Source organism: Dipodomys merriami, unplaced genomic scaffold (genome assembly GCF_024711535.1).
Source record: "Dipodomys merriami isolate MVZ:Mamm:240054 unplaced genomic scaffold, mDipMer1.0.p SCAF_2, whole genome shotgun sequence".
Lineage (NCBI taxonomy): Eukaryota > Metazoa > Chordata > Mammalia > Rodentia > Heteromyidae > Dipodomys > Dipodomys merriami.
This window is the reverse complement of record NW_027203381.1, coordinates 4,724,880-4,739,027: the sequence shown is the minus strand read 5'-3', so window position 1 is coordinate 4,739,027 and position 14,148 is coordinate 4,724,880. Positions and strand designations below refer to the sequence as shown.

Sequence of the window (14,148 nt, the reverse complement as noted above, 5' to 3'; positions counted from 1 at the left end):
TGTTAGGATGTCATACTTAACTCTGATCATCTCACTTTGCTAACTAAAACTGCTCATGCCTACTTATCTTGGCTTACTTTGGTTTTTGCTAAATTGACCTGGAATTTATGAGTGTGATGCCAAGAGGATGAATGCTGACCTTCAGTAAAAGAGGGAGTCGGTGCTTTGTCCATAAGCTCTTGTTTGTAACAGGCTACTTTCCCTAATCTTTACTTGTAGTATGGTGTGAACTCCTGAACACATATTCCTTTGCCATAGCTCAAAGTGATTTTTTTTTGTTTCAAGAGGTCCTCCATGAAATATAAATTATAACTAGTTAAGTATAGAATTAAAGTCGAAGCTCCGCTTTTGTTGGTAGATGACGTGAAAGATGAAATATAACCAAAATAAAAGATATTATTATTATTGTTTAAGCATTTGACATATCTGAGCATCCTCACAACAGGAGCTATACCAATAAACAGGACTTCCTCAACTTGACAAAGGAGCAGTATAACATGCAAATCAACATACTGGAAACTAAATGCTTTCTCTGAAACATTTCAAACAAGGTGAGCTTATCAGGGTTGACTGGATTAGGTATAGAAAAAAAATCTGCTTCAGAATAATAGCAATTGCTTCTATTGAGCCATCTGCTAGACTCATATCGAATTGGGCAAGGCCAATGTATTTCTCTTTAAGCTCTGAGAAAAAATACATGCCCATTTTATCACTTTTATTAGGCAAGAGGGGCAAATAAAGTAGAAAAAGGAAGTTAAATTATCTCTCTTTGTAGATGACACAATTTTAGATATACTGAAAACTTCACCACAAGTTACTAGAACTAATAAATTTATTTAGCAGTGTCACAAGAGACAAAATTAATGTACAAAAATCAGTAGTGATGCTATTGCAAATAGCTAGTTATCAGAAATAGAAATCAAGAAAACAACTCATTTATAAATAACGACTAAAACTAAACTACCCAAGAAAAAATATAACCCAAATTTGAAAATTCTATACAGTACAAATTAGAAAATATTAATGAAAGCTACTGAAAAAGAAACAAAATTAGAAAGACATTAGTGTTCCTGAAGTGGAAGTCGATAGTATTACAATAGCGATAGGTTTCCAAGCAATGTGCAGATTCAGTGCAACCCTTGTCATAATGTACAGAAGGGCATTCTTCATGTAACTAAAAGAGAGTTCTAGAATTTGTGTGGAACAACAACAAGAAAAAACCCAAATACCCAAATGAGGTATTATACTGCAGGAGGCATTATATTGTTAGACCTCAAAATGCAGAGTAAATGTAAGGTAATGTAAGCAGCATTCCATCAGCACAAATACAGACCTATAACAAAACTAAGAGTATACCACATAGGCATAGCCACACCTTTTCAAAACTAGATAAGAACGCAATATTGGAAAAGGTCCATCTTTTCAATATATGCTACTGAGATCTCTTAGAATCTTATGTCCATCAATTTCCAAAAACTCTAAGTGGATTAGCAGCTCAAATAGAAGACCTGAAATTATAAAACTTCTAGTAGAAAACACAAAGGCTATGCTTTAGAACATTTGAGTGGATAATCATTTTAGGTGTAAGACCCCAAATGTATAGGAAACAAAAGCAAAAAGAGAAAAATAGGAATGCATGGAACTAAAAGGTCCACATAGTCAAGAAAGCATTCAATCCAGTGAAGAAAGAGCTCACAGAATGGGAGAAAATATTTGGAAACTATACATCTGGCAAGAAGTTGATATTCAGATCATTTAAGGATCTCCACAAACTTAATGGCATTTCCTGATATTTCTCAGGGAAAAAAAAGATGTGCAAATGGCCAACATGGAAAAATATTCAATATGAATGACTAGTTACCTGAGAAGTTCTACTCCTGGGTATTTATACAATAGATCACAAAGTTACAGTAAAGCCACCAGTACAACCGTGTTCATTGCAACATTATTCACCATAGCCAAGATACAGAATCAGCCCCAATGTCCCGCAATGGATGAATGAATCAAAAAAATGTGGCATATAGACACAATGGAATTTTACTCATTGATCAGAAAGAATGTTAAGTACCCTTCTTAAGGAAAGGGAAAGACTTGGAAAAAATTATTCTGAGTGAAATAAGTCAGACCCAGAGAAACAAAGTTTGCATGGTAGATAGAATGTACCTATAAATCAATAAGTAAACACCCTGAGTTGTGTGAAAGTGGTTACAAATGCATTACTGAAAGATAATAGGCTTGATGGAGAGCTCAAACAGTATATTTTTTTTTTAGAAAGACCAAATCAAAGCCCAACAAAATAAGCACCAAATGGGTACCTGCAAGGAAGGGAGCAGAGCAAGAGGGTAGACAAATTAAGGGTGCTGAGGGATGAGAATGCAGTCAAGAATTCATTGTATATACTACAAAATGAAGAAACGTTAAGGAAGAGGTGGGCCGGAGGTGGGGTGAGCGTGTTGAAGGGTGACACTGGTCAGGATGCATTGTATCCATAAACTACTTTGTTAAATGCCAACTCCTTTGTACAACTAGATAGTTATTTTTTTTAAATCCACAGTGAGATATTACTACACTCAAGTAAGAATAAGTAGTCTCAAAATGACAAAAAAAAAAATAACAACCACTGGAAAGAATTTGTAAAAAAAAGAAAAGAAAAGAAACACGTATGCACTAATGGTAGGAATATTAGAAAGCACAATGAATACAAGAATCATGAAAAAATATGTGAAAGTTTCTTAGAAAGTTAAAATATCACTGTCATGTGGCACCCCCACCATGAGGAATATATCTCTTCCCTCCCCCCCAAAAAAGCTCAATCTGTGTGCAAAGAGACACGTAACCATTCAGATCCACTGCAGGCCAATTCACAATAGCAAGAAATAGCAACAGCCTGGCTCTCTGTTACCTGATTAATGGAGAAAGCCTGTGTGGAACAAATATACCAGGAAATACTACTCAGCCATAAAAATGAAGAGAATCCTGACCTGTGCAACAACACAAGTGGAGATCATTATGTTGGGTAAATGAAACCAGTACCACACATGCTCACTTATATGTAGACTATAAAAATTTATCTTCCTGAAGCTGAGAGTGGGGATTGGGGTTACCAGAGGCTGGAGAAGAATGAGGAATGGAGGAAATTGGAAAAGATGATCCATACATACAGGTATCCTTTGAGAAGTGTCATAAATTCTAGTGTGCAGTCTCACCATATGGACACCATAGATAACAATGATGTATTATTGCACATCTCACGATGTGTGGAGATAGGATTTTCAAAGATTTCACACAAAGAAATACTATTTGAGGGGCTAAATTTCTCTTGATTAATACATTGTACAGATACACATGTATTGAAATAGCAGATAACTTCTCACTATTTTGGGTAGAGTTACATTTTAAATAGTAGTGAAAATTTAGCTTATACTTTTAAGAGAAATAATTCCAGCTATAATTGCATTGAAAATAATTAGACACTTAGAAGTTAGTTTAACAAAGTAGGTGCAAGATCTTCACAATAAATACTATAAAACTAGCAGGTAACAGTGGGAGTTCACACATGTAATCCTAGCTATTCGGGAGGCTGAGGTCTAAAGGTCATTGTCTGAAGCCAGCCCAGGAAAGTCTGTGAAACTCCTATCACCAATTATCCACCAAAAAGACAGAAGTATAGCTGTGGCTCAAGTGGCAGAGCATTAGCCTTGAGAAAACAAACAAACAAACAAGTAACAGGTGCCCAGGCAGGGTCTGGAAAGGCAGCAAGACAATGCAAATTGTTTCAATATTTTTTTTCCAAGAAAAATAGCAACTAGACGTACATATATATGAAAACCTTTCATTAAACTTCTTTGCAAGGGTGTTGCACATCAACATTTACTCAATACATGAAGAAGTAGGTTTAAGAATATTATAAAGATGACAATAATTAGACATGTTTATATTTCAAGAGGATAGTTGAATAATGACATGTCTTATCATGAAAAAACTATGGAATCAATAGAAATATTTCTCATTCTCTGAAGTTTAATTCTTCATTCAACACAGCTATCAGAGAAGTACATGCTTTACAAAAATCACATATTGTGCAGAAAATGTTCAAGGAGTTCCTAACCTCAATGTATCTATGTATTCATATCCAAGTTTTTAAAGTTTTTAAGTATTACTTTGTATCTGGATATCAGTTTATCATATTTCAGTTGATAGAAGTTATATTTCTCAAGTTCTGTATCCTTATTTTGAAGAGAACATTATTTTATAAAATAACACTTTTTCCTGACGATGGTTTGTAGTAATCAACAAGATATATCTTTATCTTCTTGAATTACTATTCATCTCATTTTCCTACAAAACATCATGAGAAGATTTCTGTCGCATTCTGTTTCTTGGGCTCTGCGTAGTCTTTCATTCCACATGGCCTCCAGAGAAGGTGCTGTGAGAAACCAGAGGGAATTCAAAATGAGAAGTGACCAGCCTGAGTGCATTTTTGTTGTTTTGAGGGTCAGTCATGGGGCATGAACTTAGGGCCAGCACTGTCCCTGAGCTTTTTTGCTCAAGGCTAGTGCTCTACCACTTTGAGCCACAGCACCACTTCCAAGTGAGCTTTTCTTTTAATTCACATCTTCAGCTTTATTTAAGCATTAGTGATGAATTCAAACAGCGTATGTTTAAGGCATGTACACACCTTGATACTCTGATAGGTGTATATATTATAAACATCATCTCTGCCAAGCTAATTAACACATCTGTCACCTCACACCTATCATTTTCTCACTTTCCCTTTTCCTTTCTTTGCTTGTGGCAAACAGTCTTATGATCTACCTTCTTGGCAAACAAATAACAATTATAAAACCTGTATTAGTTCCAATGTGTGTTGTAGATCCTACAGACACTAGAAATTAATTGCTTTCTGCATCTATGTGAAATCTTTATAGTTAGACTTAAGTGGATATAGCCTTCACCTACACTAAGGGCCAGACAGCTGTTTCAATAACATGAAAAGAATAAATATGAAGGTATGTATATGTTCCTATGGTATGATTCCCAAGAAGGATTATATTTTAAAAATCTCATTTCCTTTATCAGAAAACCTCTAAAATATACAGGCTGCTTAGTTTTAGAAGTAATCACTATGTGCTTAAATATCAGGAAAGATTTTCTTCTATGAAGCTTCTCTACTTCAGGTCCTCAGCCAGCGTAAGAACTTTTTTATGTTTGTGGTTATAGGCTTTTATTAAATTATGAAACTATGACAGGAAAAATGATATTAAATGATTAAACGATGACAATAAAAAAAGAATAAAACCTGATGATATTTAAATCAGTTATAAAGTAAAATATATCAGACTGTTGCACCTCCCGTCTGTATGACCCAACCTCACAGCTGTACGTATCTGGGAGAAAGGAGGAAATTTGTTTTATTGACAAATTAAGATATGGAATTAGAGAAACTCACTGCCACTGCCCAAGTCACATAGCTGTGGACAAACAGTCATTCTGTCTCACTCAAGTGGTGTGGGTCTAGTACTTTTATGAGCAGTCCCTTACTTTGGGGACAATAAAAGGGATTTCTGTGCACGGATTGCTCAATACAAAAGGCAACTTGCAGCACATTGGAACAACTTACATTTCTAGCTGATTCAGGGATTGTGGGGTAGAATGGCTTGTCTAATACCATCTGCTCCTTAGCTATCCTGCTAAGAGATGTGAAAGAAGTCATTAAAAAAGAATATAGTGGCCTTCTGTGATCTGAAATATGTGGGGATTTTGAAGTTAATTCTTTAGAGGAAGCATAATGTCTGTAGAAGTGGTAATGTGGTGAAACTGCATGTGTGATGCTCTTTACAGACTTACACTGGAGAAAACTACACAACTTCAGTGGCGTTCTCACATAGAAAATGTAATCTGATTGATGTGGGTGGTAGGTGGGCAGGGTGTTGTCACGTGGCCTGAGAAAAAATTCAGAGGCACACTTCTGTGAGTAATTTTGATAGGACACTTTCTCTGGTAGTGTACAGAGTCTGTATATGAAGTGTATTGGTAAAGCTGGACACCAGTGGCCTATGCCTATAATACTGTCTACTCAGAAGGTGTGGCTCTGAGGATGATGGTTCAGAGCCAACCTAGGCAGACAAATGTGTAGAACCTTTAGCACCAATAAACCACCAAAAAACCAGAGATGGAAGTATGGCTGATGTGATAGAGCTACAGCCTTGAGTGAAAAAGCTAAGGGATAAACCCCGGAGGCTCTGCATTCAAGCCTCAGTACTGGCACAGTGGAATGAAAGAATGAATGAATCTTGTCAGTGGAGTTGGTACAACCCATTGAGAACAGCCCATAAAGAGCCACGAAGCCATACCCATGGAGAACTAACTCTGCCTCCACTGTGTGTGGCTACAGAGGGTCTTGGATTTGGGACACTGGAGACAAGGAAGAAATTAGTTTGCTCTAGAGGAACCAGCTATGGAGGCTGATGAACGATTCATTTAAGCATAGCCTGGCAAACGCACGAATACATAAAATACAGATGCAGCATGGCATAGTCACTAATTGAAGACTGAAATCCTCTAGAAACTTATAAAAATAAAATTTGGGAAACCCTTCTTTTTCTGTCCCCAACCACAGTGGTTTTATTCTCAGCTTCCTACTGGTGCTATTTGTGTCTCGTCTTTGAACTTGGTGAACAACAGGACAGGGTCACTTCATGACCATCTGCGCTGTGACAGTGCTGTGTGTCCCCCTCTGGGCCACCGTAGCTCCTGCCTGCACTAGGTCCTCCAGCTGTTGCACACAGCTAGCCTGTGACCTGCCACTGTGCCAGCCATCTCAATTTCCCCCAAGTCAAACGCGTTCCAGAAAGTCATTTCAGACACAACGACTATGTGCTCAAGATTTTAGAAACTATGTTTTTAAGTTTTATGATCAATTAGCACACAGTGTCAGCTGGAAAATTGTGGCTGGGGCTCCGATGTTCCCTTCCTTCTTACGTGCATTAAGAAAATGTACTGTGCTTTATGTTCGGAATTTACATAAACTATATTACCTTTGCTGTCACTTGAAGTTTTGCCATATGCCACTATGTTCTATCGAACTGAGCTTTTTCTGAGACACTAAGCTGTCTATATTTGGATTTCAGGCCTTTTGAAATCTCCCAAGCAGAAAAATGCTTTGAGTATTTTTATGCAGAAAAGGACTCATTTTTAGTATTTATGAGGTTTTAAAAATATTGAATAGGTTTCCTAAAAGTAACAACTCAGCTTAATAAACTACAAAGGACAGGTAAAGCTTTTATTTAAACTTCCTAGAAAATGTTTTAGACCATTAATATTCAGGAGCGCAACAGAAATGAAAGCTGAATTTATGTTCGCCTATTTGTTTCTGAATATTTGGAAGAATTCCTCTGCAAACAGATCAGGAAGATGTCCTGAAGTGATTAGTGTTCCCGCAATGAATGTACTCTGGAATCTTAACCCCCAAGCTTTGAGTGTGACCTTAAGCAAAATCAGGGCTCCTGCAGACAGGATGAAATGGACATGAAGATCTATGTGAATGGGTCCCTGTGTTTACAAAACAGTGGAAACTGGGATTTACCTGCAGACACACAGGAGATGGAGGTGGGGACTGGAGCAAAGAGTCCAGAATGCAAGCATTGAGGGAGTGAAGGTAGGAGAGGGGGGTGGGGGGTACAGAACAGACCCTCCCTCAGATCTCTGGGAGGAAAACAACCCTGGTTGAACCTTACATGAGGAGTTGTAGCCCCCAGAAGCCATCCAGAGAGGAATGTTCCACCATTTTAAATCATCCAGCTTATTATGACTCTTGTTGGCAGCACACGGATATTAATTTATATAGAGCTCTCCCAAATCATGTTTGAAACGCCAGGTCATCATCAGGCGCTAGTGGCTAATACCTGTAATCCCAACCACTCAGGGGGCTTGAGATCTGAGGATCACAGTCCAAAGCCAGCTGAGGGAAGGAATGTCCCTGTGATTGATCTGCAGTTAACCACCCAAACTCCAGAGGTTGAGCTGTGGCTCAAGTGGAAGAGAGAAAAACGAAAAAGCTCAAGGACAGGTACCGCACAAAAGAACAAACCACAGGTCATAGGGAACTAAGTTCCCCTGAGTGAGGTCCAGATGGAAGGCAGGCTGGATTATGCTCGAGGGCTGGATTTATGCTCGATAAATGGATTTTGGATATTTTTATCATAAAGAAATTAGAAATGTTTGATAAAATATGCTTGATCTGATTGAAAATTTTTATACTGCACACATGTATCTAGACATTATGTGGTACCCTGCGCATCCATGGTATCATTTTCATAATTTTATCTACCAACTAAATGTCATTAATAAAAATATCAGAATAAAGCACAGTATAAATGTCACAAAAAATGCTACCAACAAGTAGGTGGTGATAAAAGACATTCCATATGTGACATCAAGGAAGAAATTATGAAGTTCCTCTGTGCCATTTTGGAATTGGCGCAGAAGAGTGGAAATAGCTACATGACACTCAAAACCGTGGAATCTGTTTTGAACACCAAGGGGTCCAAATTAAAATCCTGTATTTCTCAAGACAAACACTTTTTTCCTAATTATTAGTAAGACAGACATTTTGCCTCAAATGTAAGGAAGATGTGATGTGTGGACAGTCACACAGTATAAACCTTGGCCAAACGTTCAGTGCAGGGTCCAATCTGGAGACAGTGTGCTCCAGAAAAGAGAATCAGGAGTGTTGTTTGCACCAGGAATAAAGAGGGTGCCACCACCTTATCTTCCACAAAGGCTGTCGAAATGGACATTCCCCTACCAATAATACACAGGGTTCTCTTTAAGAGTTTTTATGAGAGATGTAAATATGGCCCATTTGGGTATCAAAAGTAGATAATTGCCAAATTATGAATGCCAGTGCCTTGTACAACCTATACACACAAAATACAATTATTGCTGATTAGTGAGTTTCACAGGGAGAAAATGACCTCATGGCATATTTAAAAGAATGTGATTGAAAGCTTATCTTATGTACTAATGTTCCCAGGGCAGCTTTAAGATTAAAAAGAAATATAGTAATTGCACCATGAGTTCCAATTATTGTAAGTAGAGTAACAGATTTTATGTTAATTTCCCTTTTAAGATCCATTTCCATGGACTCAAGTGTCAGAAACATGTGCTAAATACCCACCATTCTACAAGACCACATAGGAAATATCTCTTAATTTTCAGAAGAAAACTTTCTGTTTACAAGGGTTTTCAGGACATATCTTCTTCTTAGCTTATGAGCTCCATCCTTTATTTTTTATGACTTTCTCTAGCCCCATAAAGCAAGAAAATAGAGGTGAGGGAATTGTATATTAGCTCACAGTTTGATAACCTTTGTCTCTTATGAATTCAAGCATTGTGTTATAGAAGCACATCACAATGACATCCGAAGAATTTATTTGTTTTGATAACTATTATTTCTTGAAGAAAAGATACCAAAAATACTGGCAGCCAGAGGCACTTTTTTGTTAGTGTTTGACTGAAATACTGTGAAAGATGTGGTGGGCTTTTGTGTTTAAGTGTCCTCTTGCCATTTGCTTCAAGCTGTATTTTCCTGTCTTTAAGTGTATCTTTCTAAGCACAGAGCTGTGGCTCTCGAGCTACGTAGAACTTATTTATAAACAGCGAAGCAGATGTTGGCATAAAGTTAGAGTCAATGCGTGTCACCACAGGCTCTTTAAACAACTTGCAGGCACCGGATGGGAATTGCAGAGTGACATAAAGAAAATTGAGACTCAGAGATCGGAACAATTTTAGGAGCAAAAGTATCATTATCGTCTAAGGGTTGTGAATGTGAACACTTTTCTAAAAAAAAAAAAAATCTCAAGGCTAGTTTCTATTTGGAAATTCTAGGAAAATTTACTCCCGTAAATTGCTTTCCTCTACTTTCATTATCCCAGGATCATGGGAAAGTAAGTGCGATGGGTCACTTCACCATGCTCATACCTCGCTTTCTTACCCTGTGAAAATTAATGTAGACATGGCATATGTCATATTCAAGGGAGCCCAATGTCTAGAAGACCATAGAAATAAAAATACTACCTATAACATAAATAGGAAGGAAGGTAACAAACACATCCAGTCTACATGATTTTTTGATCATCCGTGTGGTCTAGGTGATACTGTCTCATTTTCCCTCTAAGTAAGTCATGGATCTGATTCAGCCACATGTCAAGTCCATGGCTTTACATGGCTGCCAAACCTTTTTATCCAATCACGGTCAGCAGCACATGTCTTCGTGCCCAGCATTCTGTTCTGAAATACCATGCACACGCTTAACTCTCATAATAATTCCCACATCCATCTTTGGAGGTTATTACTCCTATTCTCGAGGCGATGAATGCAGGCAGAGTAAGGTGAGCGTGCGCATGCAGTGTGGCCAGGTTGGGAATTCTGGGATTTGCACTCCAAGGCCTTGCTTGTGTCCTCCCCGCCACAGCGCATGTGCCTCAGCCTCTGTGTTTCTGACTGCAGAAAGAATCCTTATAGTTCTGCTACCACTAGATAGGCTGGCACTTACTAAACACTGAGAGAACAGAACCCACTGTGATTAGAACTCTGCCTCCTCTCCACAGAGATCAGCTCTCTGATACAGAATGTTCCATCATTTTGGAAGTGGAAACGCCTAATAGATCTAAAAACAGTTTGGAAATTAATTCTCTGGGTTTATTGACTTTTGAAATGCTCTCTTCTCCCAGTGGTGAAGGGAGTTTCAGCACAACATTTTCACCTGCATTCATCTGCAGTCTGCTCAGGATGTCCAGCACACTTAGCAAGTTAGCATAAGTTTTATTTTTACCACCTATCAGTTGAGAAAGGATTTCAATTGGGTCAAAAAAAATTTAGCCACTTTCATAAAACCTGCTAAGTGGTTGAATCTGAATTGCCCTTTGCATTCTAAAACCAATTAGTGATCATTTGCATCTTTTTCAGTGATCACAGCAGATGAAAAAGTAATGCTAGCCTCTTGGTTAACATGTAGGTTGTTGTTACTCCTTATAAAGTTAAAGAAAGAAAAGACTGTCTTTAATCCTTTCATTGTCCCATTTCATCCCTAAAACATAATTTTCTGAAGAAAAGCTTCTCCAGAGATGGATTGTACTCGTGTGTGTGTGTGTGTGTGTGTGTGTGTGTGTGTGTGTGTGTGTGTGTGTGTGTGTGTGTGTGTGTGTGGTGTGTATAATTTCAGGAGTCAGATTTTTTAATTAACAGATTTCTAAATGTATTTTTTCTTTAACAATATTATTTATATTTGATTTACAATGAATCAAAGCTGGCTCCTCTTCAGGTTACACATACAAAGTTTTGGTTTTGTGTGTCTTTTTACTTAATGACATACAAGTTACAAGTGATCTGGTTAAATCTGCATTGCCTCTTTCATGCATTTCGAAATGTTTTTCAAAACCCGGTGTTGTTTGGAGTCTCACACAGGTCTTGCTGGACTGAGCATTACCTTAAGTTTTTTTTTTTAAGTACTGGCATGAAAGTCACTAAATACTTTGAAGGTTGAAACAAGTTCTTGAACAACCTTGAGGAGGCAAATGTACAGAATATCTTAAAACTAGCTTTCTCAGTTTTTTCTAGCACCTTCCATGTCCTCCTCACGCAGGTGAAGATTCAATGCCATTTAAAAGGTGATAAAGTGATAGAGGAGAGGCCCTGGGAACGCTGGAGTCTTTATTAGTGTCAAGACCAAATTAGAATTCATTTTCAGGTCACAAGTTGCAGCTCTTTTATTACATTCTCATGACTTCAGATTCTAAGAGGTGTATATTTTATGACCAGAGAGTAAGTTTTGTCTATAATTTGTCACGGAAATAAAATCTGTGGCTTCATCAAGTTCTCCTTTCCTGTGTCTGAGGAGAATGACTCACCTTGAATTGCCTTAGTATAGTTTTGCTTCTGAAGGATGTAATCTGTACACATAGTAGCATATGCTACATATCCTGAGTTTACCTCTCCTGTACTGTAGCAGGACTATTGTGTCTGTTGTTGATATTGAATATTTTTCTTGCTCTAATGGATCAAGGTTGCTCTAATGGATCACTTGTGTAAGTTCAAACTCTGAAGACAAGAAAAATGTTGCAGTCTTCCAAAGTATTTTTTTCTCCTTTAAGAAAGTGTCATAATTGTTTTAGAATATTTGACTGTTTCCTCTGTCGGCCCCAGCAGCAACATGCTTTTCATTTATTTTGTTTTTGTTGGACCAGAATCAAATATGCATATACAGTATTGAAATGGTATGGAAAAATATTCATAAACTCAGGCTTGGTCATTCTGAAACCAGCTTATTTCTCATTTCATGAAATAATTCATAAATATTATGAATAATTCATAAATATTTCCATAGAAGCAATTTACTGATGGAAAAATTGACACGTCAGTGTTTCCAAAGGTAGAATTCGATGCACTGTGGGATTCGGGGCAAGGAAAAAGCAGGGCTTCCCCTCTGTATTCCTGGGCAAAGACTATTCCTCTATTAAGATTGGAATTCATGATAGACCAACTGCCCTGGACATTAGACAACAAACACCTCTGTCCAGAGCAGACGGACTTGGTGATGTCTGAGTCCTTCCCAGCCCTTTTCACCTTAGAACCCCACGTGTACCTTGTGGATGATGACAGAGAGAAGACTCTGTTTACCTTGGTGTCAATCTTCCTTCCTGCCTTCTTCAACTAAGAAAATATTTATTAAGTGTCAACCATGCGCCGCTTGGCTCCAGTCATCAGGGATATAGCTGTGAATGAGCAGAGAACATCTCATGCTGTCAGAAAAGCTGTAAGCCAAAAGCTCATCATCCAGTGGGTAAGAGACTAAACATGAGCACCGCAGACAAGACAGTGTTTAATAACTTGGTTGGGGAGGGAAGGGATTGTGGGAGAAAAACAAAGGACGGAGTAACAATGCTCGACAAGAAATGCACTCATTGCCTTACTCATGTAACTGTAACCCTTCTCTGTACAGCATCTTTACACTAAAATAACTTAAAAAAGAAAAAGAAAAAGACCTTGGTGAGATGTTAATGAGACAGTTGACAGGAAGAAGAAGTATATTACCCCCAAGAAAAAGCGGGCTCTCTCCTACTTTCAGACAAGAAGTAGCTTTATATTTTGGAACTAAATATCCTCAAAATTAGGCCCTTGTCTCTAGGTAATTGTGGGAACTGGAGACCAGCTCTGCTTTTGTACTGAAGGGATGACATTAGTGCCTGATAAAGCCCTAGACTGGAGGTCAAACCCACAAAACAATTTTAAAGGAATTTACATCTGAAAAGGATAATTAACAATTATCTGGTTTTACTTAACCCAGAGCATTCAGGATAGAGACCATGGAGACATTCCATTTAGGACCAGATGTATTCCCTGAGGGCCTGTTGAGGGAGCCTTCAAAAGCTCCTTTTGTCAACACAGTCACTCCCAGGGAAAGTTAAGTCTTGATTGTTTTAGTCTTCTGTAAGGTGGCTGGCTGCGGTGAGCCGAGAAGGTGTCCTGCTGAGCCAGGGCAAGGGTGTGAGAGCAGCAGCCCTCTCCCCTGTCATCCTGGAACCTACCTACTCAGGAGACTGAGGTCTGAGGGTTGTGGTTCAAAGCCAGCTGGGGCAGGAAAGTCCCATGTGATTCTTATCTCCAATAAATTACCAGAAAAGCCACAAGTGGAACAATAGCGCAAGTGGAAAAGCCCTGAGGAGCCTGGGGACAGTGCCTAGGCCTAGAGTTTGAGTCCTGGACATTTCATCTTCTTTAGCAAGCTATGTCTATCTAAGCAGGGGTCACGGTGTAACACATCTCCTATATAATAAGCTTTGGACTTATGGATATTATTAAAATCTCTGTCCCTGAACTAGAGTTCTTCACAGACCCACAAGGTCATTATAAGATTTACTAGTTGAAGACTAACCGATCCATTAGACCTAAGTATGAAAGTGAAGCTCGCTGAAGCTATTGAAATCAAGCAAGAATTGATCAGATGAGCCTTACTTAGTCAGGATCGAGAGTGCTTCCATCCTCAGCCTCTGAAGGTTAAAAATGCCGGCCTTTGGGGAAGAAGAGTTTAAGGTTTCATCTTTTCTGCACAATCACAGGAAACGTAGTGTGTGTGAAGGGTTGGGGATC

At 38.3% G+C, this 14,148-nt stretch overlaps 1 protein-coding gene across 1 annotated transcript in view; it reads left to right on the top strand.

Annotated features, from left to right (window-relative positions):
* Dok6 (docking protein 6) overlaps positions 1–14,148 on the top strand; it is a 275,916-nt gene that overhangs the window by 123,572 nt on the left and 138,196 nt on the right. The gene's annotated exons all lie outside the window — the stretch shown is intronic.